The sequence below is a fragment of the Stigmatopora nigra genome, chromosome 13, assembly GCF_051989575.1.
Source record: "Stigmatopora nigra isolate UIUO_SnigA chromosome 13, RoL_Snig_1.1, whole genome shotgun sequence".
Lineage (NCBI taxonomy): Eukaryota > Metazoa > Chordata > Actinopteri > Syngnathiformes > Syngnathidae > Stigmatopora > Stigmatopora nigra.
Genome location: NC_135520.1, coordinates 5592275 through 5607641, shown reverse-complemented (window position 1 = coordinate 5607641; position 15367 = coordinate 5592275). Strand labels below are relative to the sequence as shown.

General features: G+C 37.8%; 1 protein-coding gene across 4 annotated transcripts in view; it reads left to right on the top strand.

Annotated features, from left to right (window-relative positions):
* The window catches only part of LOC144206011 (uncharacterized), a 142801-nt gene that overhangs the window by 36527 nt on the left and 90907 nt on the right, over nucleotides 1-15367 (top strand). The gene's annotated exons all lie outside the window — the stretch shown is intronic.

Below are 15367 nucleotides of genomic sequence, written 5' to 3'. Positions count from 1 at the left end.
ACTAGAAGGATTCAGACCAACACTTTGCAACAACCTGGACATTTGATTTCCTTGACTAATAGGCCTAAAGTTTCTAGAAAAGTTTTGAAAACATTTGTGGTTTTATACTTCTAGGCTATAATAACTAATAAACACAAGCAGACACTTTATATTCCTATGGATGTTAAAATGAAAGTGCATTGGAATATTTATGGATGGAAGGAAGATACTATTCTTGGTTTTAAATAAGTTTTATCTTATGCGAATTATAGATTTGAAATTGTTAAACTTAATTCCATTTTCTTTTGATGTAAAAGCCCACAATCCACTTTCCCCAGTCAGCCATAGTAGAGTAGCAGTGGCATGATTTTAATACGGTATAAGTAGCTTTTGCAGTCTTCCAGCAAGAGTGTGTTTGACCTTGCTGCTACAATTCCACTGTGAGAGAAGTGACCTTCCCTTTTTTCATGTTCCCATCTATGTGCATCTGTGTCTGTTTACCTGCCTACTCGGGTCCACTTCAATCGAAAGTCATGAGTGCAACTAGCAGATGCTCCTATCTTGTATCCTGCTATGAGGTTCCCCCAATTAAAAACAGCACCTTTTCTGAACCAAAGGGTGCATTTTGAAAAAAAAAAAATTATAATACCATTTTTACATTTCCTTTCACTTTGAAGCTTTAATTTTAGTGATGTTTTCGATCTTGTCATATGACTAATCTTCAATATCAGTTTATACCTGTCTGTACAAATATAGGAAAACAAATACACCAGAGGAAATTTTGGCACAGTTTCTCCAAGCCAGTTTGCTTGTGGTTGTTGAACAGGAAGATTAAGGTTTCATTCAGCGAGGGCAGGGAGAGGTGAAGAAAAAAAGGTTGAAAATCGAATGTTGCCTGGGGCGAGAATGGGATAGCAGTGAGAGCATGACATCATCAGCACAGGTGCCGTTGTCAATTTTTTTTGTTCTCATTTGACTGTTATAACTGAACCAGTCGGAGTTGTTCTTTTTTTGACCCTTTGGCTATTTCTCCTATCAGGTAGCAAAAAAAAAGATATAGGTACACGTGTGAAGTCTGCACAAATTACCCAATTTTTCTATCACATTAGTCATCTTTATTAATTTTTAAAACATTAATGTTTTGTTCTGTAGCTATATGGTTCCTCATCCAAAATGCTTAGTTCAGTGGTATGTCTGTCAATAACACTCTTCAGCATATCAACTTTCTCTGGTCAATATTTACCAATGAGAGATAAAAAGACAAGTTGTTTTTAGGTACGTTTGGTTACATTATTTCCTTTTCCTGCTTCCTTCTATGATTTAAAAAAAAAAAGCCGGTCCTTCCTTGTTTTTCAGAGGTCAGTCATTTTTATTCATTATGAAGTTTGTCTGGATGTGTAATGGTGGATGGACAGGGAGACCCATGGAGAACACATGGGAAGTGGTGGAAACTAAAAATTTATCTCACATAAACTTGTTCTCAGTATTAAAATACTGGGTAAAATTAAACGACAAAGAAGTCCAAACCACAATTGAAAGATACAGCTGAACATGAACAATATTGTGCAGTTAAATCATTGACTAGGAATTAGTGCTTGTATCACATACAGCTGCACAATTAATAGAACTCTAATCATGATAGCAGATTGAGCAGCCACAATTAGATTAACCTGATCGTTGGCAATTTTTATATTCGAAAATGTGGGCACTGGTGCTTATCTAATCAAATACTTTCTCAAACAGTTTTCGTCCGACCGTCTGTCTAGCAGAGGATTGCGTCAAAAAGAATCAATTTTCATTGTTTTGGAATGTTTCTGATTCGGGGCAAGTAACTGTAAAGGTAATAATATATTTATTCCATTATCTTATGCTTGGAAAATATTGAGTAATGTTATTGTTCATTATGATGAATTTAAAGTATAGTAATCAATATATTTCTAAAGTTTTATTTTAAACTTCATTCACATTGCATATTGTTTGTGGAAATATAGTGCTGTAAAAATGTTTTTTTTTAAAACCCCCAAATTACTAATCATAACAAATCCTTACATGACGTTATTGTTCAAAATTATCATGCCATCTTTCTAGAATCAAGTTTGCATACCCAGTGAACATATGTCCACTCAAGATCAAAATCTTTGTAATGATGAGTTTTTTTTACAATAATGATGGCGCCAAACTTCACATTTAAAAATTGAATGTCAAGTCTGTCTTGTTTGTGACTGGCATATGCTCACTCTATGTGAGAGAAGAACTGAGATCAACACTCTGAACATAGCGAGACATACAGCTGCTCAATAGCATTACTTAGTTGCTGTGTGAAGAAAGTGAAAGTGTGCGCGTAGGGGTGTGTGTACATGCATGAATGTGTGTGAGAGGAGGCGAGTGACTTCAATCACGCGTCGCAGCAATGTGGCTAAGAGCGTGTCACCCTGGCGAAGAAGGATGGAGGAATCTGCAACATTTGGTTATGTCACATTCCCACCACATTTCATTTGAATCACCTTTTTTGATGCCAAAATGCTGAGAATGACAGCTCAATCTTTGCTTACAGGAACTGACCAACATGCCTGCTTTTGATATTTGGACAGTAAATGATCAACTCTTAAAAGAACACTTGAATATTCAGATGCCCTCCCACACGTGTTGAGCACACTTTAAGTCGCACACGCAGTTCTATACCACTGGCAATCACGTTATTCCCACCAGCTGTCTGGATGAATAAAACCCAGGCTTGTTGTTAAGTCCAGGGCTTAAAAGTGCTGCCAAAATGAAAGCTGGGCAGCAATAACGGTATTAATTCTGTGATTTGAGCCTCGCTCCGACTCAGCATTTAAAAGTGCTTAAAAGTAGCAGCTGGTGTCAACAAGGTAATAAAACCAAGACTCGAGGGATGACTCTGCCTGACTGGAGAGAAATGGTGATACCACTGTGCCAGAAACATAGAGGGACACTTAGAGCAATGAAAGGTGGGAGTTGTAGTTCATTAGGGATATCCTGGTCGTATATTTTTGCAAGAGTCGCAGTCTTTTGATTTTATGGACCTCCGATCTGTATAAAGGAGTCTTTTCTCCATTTTTGAACTATGGTACCCAACATTCAATTTTAACGTTAGAGCCATTAAATAGGGTTATATGCAAATAACAAATGGTGTTTGTTAGGTTAGGTTAGAACTTTTATTTCATCCCATATTCGGGAAATTGCTTGGTTGCAGTAGCTAGGCAGATATTTGTTTCTTGTAAATAAATTTAAGAAATAGTTCAGTGTGTTGTTTTGAGTGCTCTTGGTTGGGTTAAACACACTTTTAGAGGTGAAATCACTCTCCCTGTAAATACTTTGTTCCTCCTTCTGACTAGAAAGGTATTGCCTTGGTGCAACCATGTCAGGAGAGATTCAACCCCCCCTCCTCCTCTGATGACAGTGCCAGAGGTCAGAGGTTCATATGGCCTTATGTATGAGTGTTGTTTTGCCACCGAGCACCCTGTTACATTAGCAAGCCCCAAAACCCCTGTGTCATCATTCTTACGCTCTTTCTGCCGAGTCATTCTTTTTCCTTCCGCCTGTCCACTCTCTTGCCCTTGTTCTACTCCAACCTCTGTGATGCTATCGTGATCATCTGAAAATGTAAGCGTCTGCTGGACCTAGGCCACAAACTGCATTATGATCTTCCAGCCATTAACTTGTCCTTCATGAGTTGGCTTGTAAACGCCTGAGCACTACTGAGTCTTGAGTCTGCTATAAACCATTTTAACCATCTATACCATGTGGATGGCATGGAAACTTGCGAATAGAACTGTATTGTATTTGGGAATTTAATGTTATCACTTCTCAACCAGGACAGTAATATGGTGTAAATGGTTGCATAATTAAGGATTAAGCTGATCCAACAGAAAATACTGGAATATATGAATATAGGAAAAAAAGACCAGTTTCAGATGGAAATAAAAGGGAGGGAAAGGAAATGCTGGGAGATTTTGTAAAATTTTGTAGTAGAGGAAAATGCCTTCCAGATGAAAGTAGCGGGAATAAAAGTCCGCTCCCATTTCTGCCTCACATTTATATTATATACTATCTAATTTAGCAGAACCAGAATTACTATTCAGTATAGGGTGCCCAGAATCTTTTAAAAAAACTTATTCTACATTTTGTAACTTCATTTTTCACTTAAATATGATAATAAATCAGTTTTCCCTTCACTTCAGAGTATGGATTCCAGGTTCTCATTAAAATCTGATTGGAATCTATGTAAAGAGATGACTACAAAATAAGAAATCAGCAGGGACATGCGTGTGTTGAAATTATAATAATCAACTATTGAAAATGAATAAAAATTGCTTTTTAGTTCTTAATATAGCCCAGTACACCATTTGAATTCTTTTTGGTGCTCTTCACAATTATGAACTAAACACATTATAGACTACAAAAAAAAAAACGACTATAACAGACTATATAACTGATTAGAACAAGTTTTTACTCCTAAATTAAATGGCTTCCATAACAACCCACCCTGTATCGAGTGACTGTCAATTCTATATTTTCTTCCCAAAAGTGCAGCCAGTCAAAAGTGTGTTTCATGAAATCTAGCCAGAGCTGTCAGTCAAAGTATAGGAACAGTACAAGGTGTCCTGAAGGTTAATGGCGCAGGAAAGGCTGAGCGATTTAAACACCATATGGATAGGCTCATCATCTACAAGCTGTTCAAGGTTGAACCCAGCCTCAACACTGTAGGATTGAGATAATAGCCTCCTTCACCCAAATGTTGTTAAGCTACCAATCTCTTGTCAGCTGCAGAGGAACTGATTAGGACCGAGACCTAATGCCTATCGAGCAACTTTCTCCCTTTCGTACCTCAATCTTTGACTAATGCAGCCTCTTTTATCAGTCTGTCAGGTGCATAGAGCTGCAGTGCTGAATAACCTCAGACCACTCGTTTCTTCTTTATACTCGTCTTTCCAAATCCTCCTCCTTTACTATTTTACTCCGTATCCCTACGCATCCATCGGCGTGTCCTCGCCACCATCTGTTTCCAGCCAGCCTGTGAGCGGCGCTGAAATATGTAAGGCCTAATTAATTCAACCAAATTGTTTTAGAATAGATTAATACAATAATGGTGGCGCATCAAAGGTTATTTCAAGTACACCACTCAGCTAATCCAGGAAACGGGTAGGCATAGTGCCTCTCAACTTGATGATCTTAGCCATATAGATTTCGTTCTACAATCAATGTATAATTTAGTAATATTTCTAATTAATATTGAAATTGGATTTACACAGCACCAAATATATTTGCTTCTACATGGCACAGATAGGATTTGAGTCATGCGTGAAACTGAATTACCTCTCGTTGAAAATAAGCAAAATTAGGCCCTCTGTTACTCATAAATATGTAGATTGCATTGATTAACCCTTTTTTAAATAGAAACTTTTTAATTAAGAAAATGTCATGTCTGGCTTAAGAAACAGAAACTGCACGCTTTGTTTTACAAAAAATACAATTCAATCTGAAAGATGATACTTGCCCCTACTGTTCATGTTTGCACTTTGCTTTACATTATCCTCTCTCATTGTGAATCCAAGCTGACAGCGACTAAACAAAACAACTGTTGGATTGCTAACAAAACACATTCACATTTAATCCAATCATTGAAACTAGGCACCATAAACTATATAAAACACAGTTATTTACTTGCAATTATTGATTGTTCAATACAATGCAGCAATTCAGCTACGCAGTAATCAATGTCACTTGTATCAATATATACCATATTTACTGACATATAAGGCACATTTACCATACAAAAAATGATGAGCCTTGATGTGATCGTTAAAATATCAGCCTTGATACCTGCGTAATGCTATTATTGCACCCAAGAGACATTTCTTTTTTTTTATTGAATAATTTGATATTTTGCATTTACAAAGACAGGCATATTGACTTCCTTATGATTATTGACCCTAATAATGTGCTTTTGATTCATATATTATCTCAGAAATCCCATAAGCGATAATTTTTCTTGAAAGTTTCACTTCAAAGTAACCCATTTGTAGTCCCTATTAAAACCGTGCAAATTGTGAATCAGGGGTGACTTATAAGTGAGAAATTGTAAAATTATATGCGAGTAAATACGGTATTTATCGAATTTCTGCAAATCTGGATAGAGGCACTTTTAGGTCATAGTGCATATCAAGCTAAAGCTTTTTAATAGTTGCACTGATTACAATTGAGCCATTTACTCATTTACTATAAGCAGTAAACATGGATCATTATAGAAAATATGAAAATGTCTAATGCAAAAAAAAGAAGCTAATTTCTCATGAATAATTTATGCTTTGTAGCTTGGTCTAGACAGACTGTTCTTGACCTCCGCCCAGAAGACAACACCGTGTGTTGGTAGTTTGTCTTGAAAACAAATTAATATCCTATATCTGCCACCAAAGAAGGACAGATTTTATTATGGCCAACTTAATCAAAAATGTATTTGCTGTTGTTGGTGGTAAATGGGATTCTATTTGTTGGAAGAATGGCAAGTAAGCATTAAGAGGTAGCTCGGCAGAGAAGGCTTTCAGTTATTATATATATTTTCTCGCCATATTATGTTTCATTTGTTTTAAAAGTCTATCTCAGACCTATGCATTTTGAAATGTAAATCAGTGATGGATGGTTTGAATTTGGTTCACAATTCATTCTTCTATGCTTTGTGTCTTTTCTCCATATTGCACATGATCCTTCATTAGAATTCTGGTTCAAAGTATTTGCACACCGTCGAGGTCAACGCGTTTCAAGCAAGCAGCTCTATTACTTTTAAATAGCTTCCCTGATCTTGCCAACCCTTTTTGCTTGTGTGCTTTAGATGAATCTGTGGTTATTGTTAGTCTTCTTGTTTCTGTTTAGCACAACAGCTGGCAATGCTTTAAATCCTGTGACCTCTAGGAACAGAACAATAGACACTTTAAGGCATTTTTTAAGTTACAACAACAAATTAATTATGGCATCTTAAAGTACTTTGTATGCATACTGAGAGAGGCAATCTTTTGTTGATGATTATTTTTATGTTATTGTATACTGATCCCTGAAGGAGAAATCTGACCCTGTGGGTGACAAATGGCTTCTCATTTGCTACGCATCATATCATGAAAGACACTGTGTTTCAGCCAAATCTTTGCCAGCACTAAACTTTCTGAAATTCAGACTTTCCAGAGGGAAACTGCCCAAAAATGTCAGGACAAACAGCAACTGAAATTATGAAATCTCAATGTACTTCATTTTCAAAAGGTTAGAGTTCTATTTTCTTGCTTAGATTATTTTTCTTTGGCTTTTTATTATAGTGAAAGCAAAAGCAAATCATGCCCAGTTCGGAAGGCTTTTGCAATTCAGCTACACAATTTCTATATGGGCTATGGGTGAGTTTTGAAACTCTTGGTTTGACATTAGTGAGCTGGACTCAATTGCTTGTTCCAGACTGGAAAATCATACACCTTGCAACTGTTTTCTATTGTTGGGGGATATAATGCATCTCATAAGAAATGGTGTCACTTTTCACCCATGACATAATATTCCCATTTGGATTCTGTGCAATCGGTCACCTGGAAAAAACTCTATGGATGAAATGATTCAGAATATGTCAAAGGGCCTCTGTTTATTTAGATTAATACCAGCTTTTTGTCGTCCCGTGAGAAACAAACTAACATATTAATTTCTTGACTCTGCGAGATGATTCCTATGGACGGTTGTGGTTCATTAATTGGAGTATAATAGCTCAACCACTTGCAATTAGTAATGTGTTTAAGACACACATCATAGAGTCCAGGCTACACACTTACACCTATGCGCACACACTGACAGTCACAAAGTGTCGGGTGCATTTTTTAAGAGGAGGAATATGATAATGAACCTGGCTTGATAGAGTAATTAACTGGGCTAAATGGAAATCCCATGAGGTTCAGTGATAGTTAGCAGATGTTCTCTGAAATACATTAAAGACCAGACGTCTTGTGAAGAGAGAGGAAGTGAGGGGGAAAAAAGCAGAAAGGATAGTGACACATTGGATGAAGTTAGCTCTTTTTTTTTTAATTGGAAGTGAATGGTACTGTTGTGTTTGACCCCTGAAGGAGGTACATCAGCTGACCAGTCTTGCGTTGTATTAAATGAGGACAACCCTGAGTGATTTATCTGATGCAAATTGTTTTTTTTATGAGCGGGACAAATTTCTGTTTACATGCTTTGTTAAATTTTCTTTTGGATAGTGATTCAATTAAGTTTTGTTGCATGTTTTTGAATAGTGGAAAGAGATCTGGCCTATTTTTAAATGTTCCCAATATTTCATATTAAAAATTGTAGGCTTTCCCATATATACTGACATCAATGGCACCATCATTGGTAATAAACCAGTACACAACAGTATAGAAAAATAGCTTGCTGTGTCACACCGAGAAGAGCCATCTGCTTCACTGCCTGAACTTTAGAACAAAGACAGCAGTTTTCATCCAATGCACAACACTAATAGGAAAAAAAAGTCAAATTCAACTACAGAATAACAAAACAAGCAATTATGCAATTCCAAGCTTGAATGCTGGATTTGCACTTGCTCTTGTGGCTACCAACTCATTTTTAATATTGAGTTTACTGGCAACTACATCTCCTCATTCCATGTGGTCAGTAGGTGTTAAAGCAGCTGTAGGAAGCATTCAATGACTTCCTGTGTCCTCTGCCTCCTGCTTCCCACGCACCGGTTAGAACTGGCCTAGTCTACAGAGTAGCTTCATCTTAATAAGATGGGCGTGAAACATAGTAATCCATTAGAAATGCCTTTTGCTAATGAGCAATCATACTTCTATACAATCTCTTTCACTATGCTTCTTATCCTTTGGGATACTTTTAAGATTGAACTTTGGGCGCCCCTATTTCACTTAATATATTGATCCTTCAGTTTCGCATTAACGCTTCCCATCTATTAATCTAATCATTTATTCCCCATCACACCTCTTGCAGTCACATTCACACTTGACATATTCGCACAGAACAGTGCAAGTAAAATTTTTAGCCAGCCTTATTTTGGCATGCCTTATGTGATACAGGAGTGTAATAGGTTCCTCAACAGGGCTAATCTGTTTACGTTAATTGTAAATGATGCATATGAATGAACTCTGTGATAGGAGACAGCTCGTATCAGACTATAAGATGATGACACAGGCTTTCACAGTGACACAGGGTTATTAGTCCTGATACTCAAGTTCATAACATGGAGATATATAGCCCACATGCTGGTATTTGCTATTTATAACACCTTCAATGAGAACCAGATGGCAATGAGTTACAACTGGAAATTATACATTAATATAATGGGCTAGTCCATATTCTCCCGCATGTTCTGGGTGTAGCTAAACATCCTCCCAAAACCCAACGAGGTCTCTCTCCCCGTCTTTCTCTCCCTCTCCCTCTATTTATATATGTATATTGTGGTGCTTTTCTATCGATATAGGTACTTTGATTATATGCTGAAATGTATCAGTTTTGCAGATTCACTGTGTATTCTGTTCATACTGTTCATTTTAATTTTTTTCCCCACAGACATACTTGGTTACTCATTGTAGGACAGTTGTGGAGTTACACTATAGACAAATATGGCACTGTAAGCTTAGGCACCCCACGGTGAAAACACAAACAAGAGCAGGGTTTAACCTCTCTCCACCCTTCACTGAGCACAAGGGTCACCTCAGTCAAGCACTTTTGACAATCAGTGCAATGTTGTCAACAAGACCAAACCACTGCCTTATAGTTAACCATTAAAATGTGCTATAAATAATTCACTTGACTTGTGTAGGAATGTCAGGAGCCCTTTCTTACTTTCCTGTCCCTTTTCATCTGGTTACAGGTGTACTCGGTTCACTTACTGCATTCACCTCTGCTCATGATTGCAAATGCTTCTATATACTGTTGGTGAACAATTTAGGAAAGATACAAATGTAGTAAAAAGCTATGATTTCCCTGTAAAGAAAAGATCCAGACATTTGAAACTGCATGCACCGCCTGTCAGTCACCCAACTTTACAAAAATAGGCGGCTCTGTCAGAGTAGTATATCTGTGCTAGATTAGTTATAATCAGATTTTTGCTTGAAATACATTTCCCTAGCACATTAACTGCCAGAAAATCTGCAAGGGTGGTTTTAGCCGCAAAGTCAAATAAGCCAAAGTGTTTAATGGAGTCATCAGGCCACTTGGATAATCACCTTTTTTTAGGCTGGCTACTTAAGTGTTACATGTGATCTCTTTTTCTTTCACTCTTACTCTCCGAAATCACCCCATCCCCTTTCCTCAAACACACACACATTTCCCTCAGATTCCTAACTACAAGGAGCAAAGAAGCGTTGGGAGATGTTTAATTAAGACAACAGATCAATTAACAGCTCAATTAGCCCAGCTAATTAAGGGCTCAGTTGGAACCAAACCTCCACTCTCCTCTCTGCTCTCTGTGTCTGTCAATGTCTTTCGTCCTTTCGGTTCCATGCACATGTACCAACACCCCCACCCACTTGGTTTCACCGTAGAAAAGGACATGGTTGTCACTAAATCTAGCTTTAGACCAAATCATAATCCTACTTAATCGTCAGTGGCGAAATTGGAAATTGTCTTTAAGCAAGTTGCCATGTCTGATTAAAGATGGAATTTTCATTACATCTGATGAATTAAATTTGCTTCTGTGAAGATGCAGGGACGGAAACTTCTGGGAACCACCCGAGTAATTATGCAGTAATGATTGTTATTGATTGCCTATGGATGAAGCACAAGATGTTTGTCTTTCCGTTTATGTTTACACATACCTTGGAGTTTTTCAACTTTTTGTATTTTATGAATGACATGTCTTCTTCTTCATGTGATCACATTGTAGCATCACTGTTCTTGACACAATGCCACTTAGTCTTTATTTTGTGTGTGAGGAAAGTGTGCGCGTGTCAGCAAGAGTTCAGGTGCTCGGTTCTCCCATAATTCTCAAATGGAGTGGATCATTCTGGAGAGCTGTTGCCCATTCCCTGTCTGGTCTTATTACTGTGCAGAACCAGGAGTAGGCCCAGGCTACACACACACACACACACACACAGCACACCCAGACCCCAGTGCACATTTACAACAAAACTAGATGCTCAAGCCTTTACACATTATCAGTCTTGGTGGAATAATCAGTTTTAGTAGGAAAAACTTCTTCAAATAAAGTAGGTCTCTGGCTCATGCACAAACACATATGTACGACCACAATGGGAAACTGTGAAAATCTTGTGACAGGATGAGTGACAGAGGGACAGGCTGTAACCACATGACTCTCCCACCCCCACGCACACTTCCCTATGTTCCAATGTTAATAAAATGTGTCCCAGCAGCTGTTTGCCTTGACTGCAGACCCGTCTGCTGTGCGATCTGATCTGTCAATGACGTCCAGTAAACCAGTGACTTTGCTATCTTCCTTTTATCCTTTCCACTTCCTGTCCATGTGTGAACTTACAGTCAAGTGACACATCTCATGGTTCGTATGCATGCTCTGTGATGCCAACTGGTTACTAGACTGAGTCCAGAGACTGTTGGTCGTTCAGATGTACTTCATAAGCAATCTAAGTCAAAAGCCGCCAACTAGAAAGGCCATATTTACATCCACATTTGCCTTTGGCATTCTTGATATTGACTTTTTTAGGAATATTGAATAAGTAACATCATTGACTCTGTTATTGAAAATTTAGTATTCATTCAATAATGATGCTCACTTTGTTTCTTTTATACAAAAAATAGAATATAATTTATGACAAATCTAGTAATTATTGTCTATAACTGCTAAGAACATTGTCTTTGGTATTTGGCTATATCTGAAAAATTTACATGAGAGACAGCAATTTATTACCAACGATAGTAATCATTTTTTTCCACACATACGTATATAACATTGTTTAAATTAACCTGAAATAAGTTACTTATTAGAAACTTCCAGCTTCACTTCTAAAGTGGTAATAATGATAAAATTCATTTCCCTTTTATTTTTCCCCATTCTTTCCTTTTAGTATATTTGAATATTGAATAAAGGAAGGGATTGGGGATGAGCATCCAGTTTGAGGAAGATTCCAGTAGTGCGTAATTGGCCTTAAGCCATTCTTCTGGCCTGCTGCTCTTTGAATAATGCATGCTCTTTTTAATGAAGACCCTTTTTGTTGGTTCTTTTTCTGCTTCTTCAGGATCTAGGGTAAAATTAGCATTCCCTGTCTTTTTGTATTTTAATGAGGCTTTGGCTAAGAACACCAGGTCATGCTTATTGTTGCCAAGCTTAGTCTAATAGTAAGATAAGGATAAGCCACAAAAGAAAGTACAGCCATCAAAGTGCTTTTCATTTTGTAAATGCCATGTGGCTTTTTCTTTTGACACTTTTACATGACCATGATAGCAGCTACATACTGCTGTTCCTACCTTCAGGAGAGTCTGGGATTAGAAAGAGGTCAAAACCAGATTGAAGAAAAAAAATGTAGTACCTTATCACTTTTAATACCAAGACCACCTCTAAGTCCCTGCAGCATACAGTTCCAAAGTACTTGCACGTGAACATTTTTCACGAGGCTTTAAAGTAACACCCTTCTTCTACACCCCTTTCATGCTAATTCCTTGTGGTGGGGAGAGTTTATTCATACTAACGGGGGCAGAAATCTTGGGGATGCAAGACCCAAGATGAACACTATTGGAGAATTGTAATTCTCTCCGAATTGATATGTACCCTATCACCTTCCAGAAACTTTCCAAATATTGTAGTATGATATCAAATGTTGGAAGGCGGTTTACGTTTAAGTACCTGTAAAGATTGAGATTACCGACCTACTGGAAATATATAGACAAGGCATGTTTTTATGCACCTCTCACTTGGTGGTTGGACTTTTTGATTGGAGAGTTGCAATAATACCCACAAGAACATATGGACATCAACACATCCTTTACATTTCATCCAAAACAACAACTCAAATCAGATTCTTGTGCTGTTGCAAACTGAGCTTTTGCTGCAGTGTTATTAAAATAGAGTCTGGAATCTATTCATGATGATGGGACCGTGGTTTGATGCTAGTGTGACAAGCAGCGTAGGATGGAGTTTGTTGCGAATGATGAAGGCATCAGAGCAGACAGTGGTGTGGAAATTCATATGTGACTCATAAAACGGAAATTTATCTGGATCCTTTGTCTGCAGTACTTTCTTTAAAAGGAAGAAGGCACATTACATTATGCAACCATGCAATCAATTTTTGGAAGCACTGTGTTTTGTTCGATTGTTTTTGTTTAAGTTATACAATGCTGCTGATTTATTTTCACATAACAAATGAAGCATTCGCTTATTGACATTTATTTGAGTCGTAAATTTTGAATTTCTCTGAAAAATAGCACTTGGCTCTGATTAAAATTCATTTGATTGCATTTGACTGGATACTTAACCTGTGCATTAACTTCCCAGCTGATGGGGGAACTGCTGGTGGACACGATTGTAGCAACTTGTGAGGTTTGATCCAGGTTTGATGGAATGGCAAGAGACTTAATATTTGGCACGGACAGCCTTATCTGTCAACTTGCAAAAAATGCTGTTCCGTGTACCAGATTTGGAGTGTCTCTCATTTTCCAGTTAGGCTCAGGAGGGGATTTGGCAATGGAACAGAATGAGAAGCAAAGGTACAAGATGCTTCCCCTGTGGGAATGTGTTACCTGCAGACACTCTGACAGCTTGGGTAACTAACTGATTGCTGCACTTGAATAGAATGAAGTGGCTTGTGTTCCGTCTCACAGCATGAATAATTATCGTTATGCATTCACTGACCACTTCATTTGAAGTGGTCTAAATGAAAATATGCCTGAGAAATTCCAATATTTTGTTTTCATCTGCACCACATTTTGGTGTGTACATGTGGACGAGAATCAAGACTCGGAAACTGAAATGGAGTCAAATACTATAAATACTACATTGTCATTCTCATACCAACTGTAGGCGACTTTCTGAAATTACTTTTTATGAAAGTTTGAAGTATTACACAAAAAGTGAATCACAAAAAGGTTGGCCCCCAGCTTGTTAAATATACCGGAAGATTTCACTTTGAACACTTCATTTTTAAACATTCATTGGCTTCACATGAAGTAAGTATGATCATCCCAGGTGTTTTGTCCAGTTTATAACCAGTTCATTAAGTTTCCCTTGTTTGGTGAAGGACGGTTCGCCAATGGCTCCTGGCTACAGCTGTGCACATCTCTGTTTGTTAATGTGAAGTTGATGACCACTTCATTCCATTGATGGTGTACACAACACACATCTTTAACCGTTGGCTCAAACATCGGCAGTGTTCTGGTTGGAAGCCTGCAACACTGCTGGGCTGGGCACTAGGAGACCACTTATTTGATTGTGGCAGCAGATACTGGGTGGTGTGTTGGGACGCAAAAGTGGAAGTCCAGTCCAGACCCCAATCCGGCCAACTCGATGCTGCAATCATTGGTGCGTAAGGTGATCTGGCACTGCCTCTTCTGTTCTTCATGGTAAACTGCGGGAATGACAACTACGTTCAGCTCATCTCTGTTCCACTTCAATTAGGATTGTGCTCTATGGCATTCCGCAGAATGCTCAAAACCTGTCAATTAAATTTTGACGTTCTTGTTACTCATTACTCTAGTCCAGATTGACAACATTTACTGAATTTTTCTTTAAAAATTACTTCATCCATCTATTTGAAATATTTGAACCCATGTCTATAATGACTATCTTTTAAATTGGTATTTTAAATAAAGGTGTGGTTTTTAATTTATATTTCATTTACTATTCCACTTGAAAGAATTTTAGAATTTGTCCGCAGAACCTCTCCAAAAAATGGTTCAAAAGAATGAGATCAATGCAAGCATCAGCATTTATTTGCTCATGTCACGGTGTTGGAAAATTACGAGTTGTTGCTATAAATCTGACTGTCTTGGCTGCATTCTTGTAATGTAAAAACATTTTTAAAGCAAGAGGAACAATTTGGAACAAGTTTGATTAAAAGTGAGCTATGAAATTGTAAATCTGAACAATTGCAAGCCAGTGTGCTCTTCAGTTGTGTTTGTGTCCTAAGTGTCCTGCAATATTTTGAGTTTGATTTCAAATGCTTTGGGCAAGTTTCACCACTGTATTTTTAATAAGGACGGCCTGTACTGCAGTGGCAATGGATAGGGCACCGCTGATTAGTCAGTGGCTTTGTGCCCGATGTTGAATTAACTATGGGAGGGCATCTGCTCACTGAGCGCCAACACTTTGGTTGTTGCGTGAAAACAATGAATAATTCTCTTTACACCCCAGATGTGGGCCCTCAGTTGCTGGGCAGCGGTTTCTGCTGCTCACCCGTGGTTATAGATCAAAAAGCAGGTG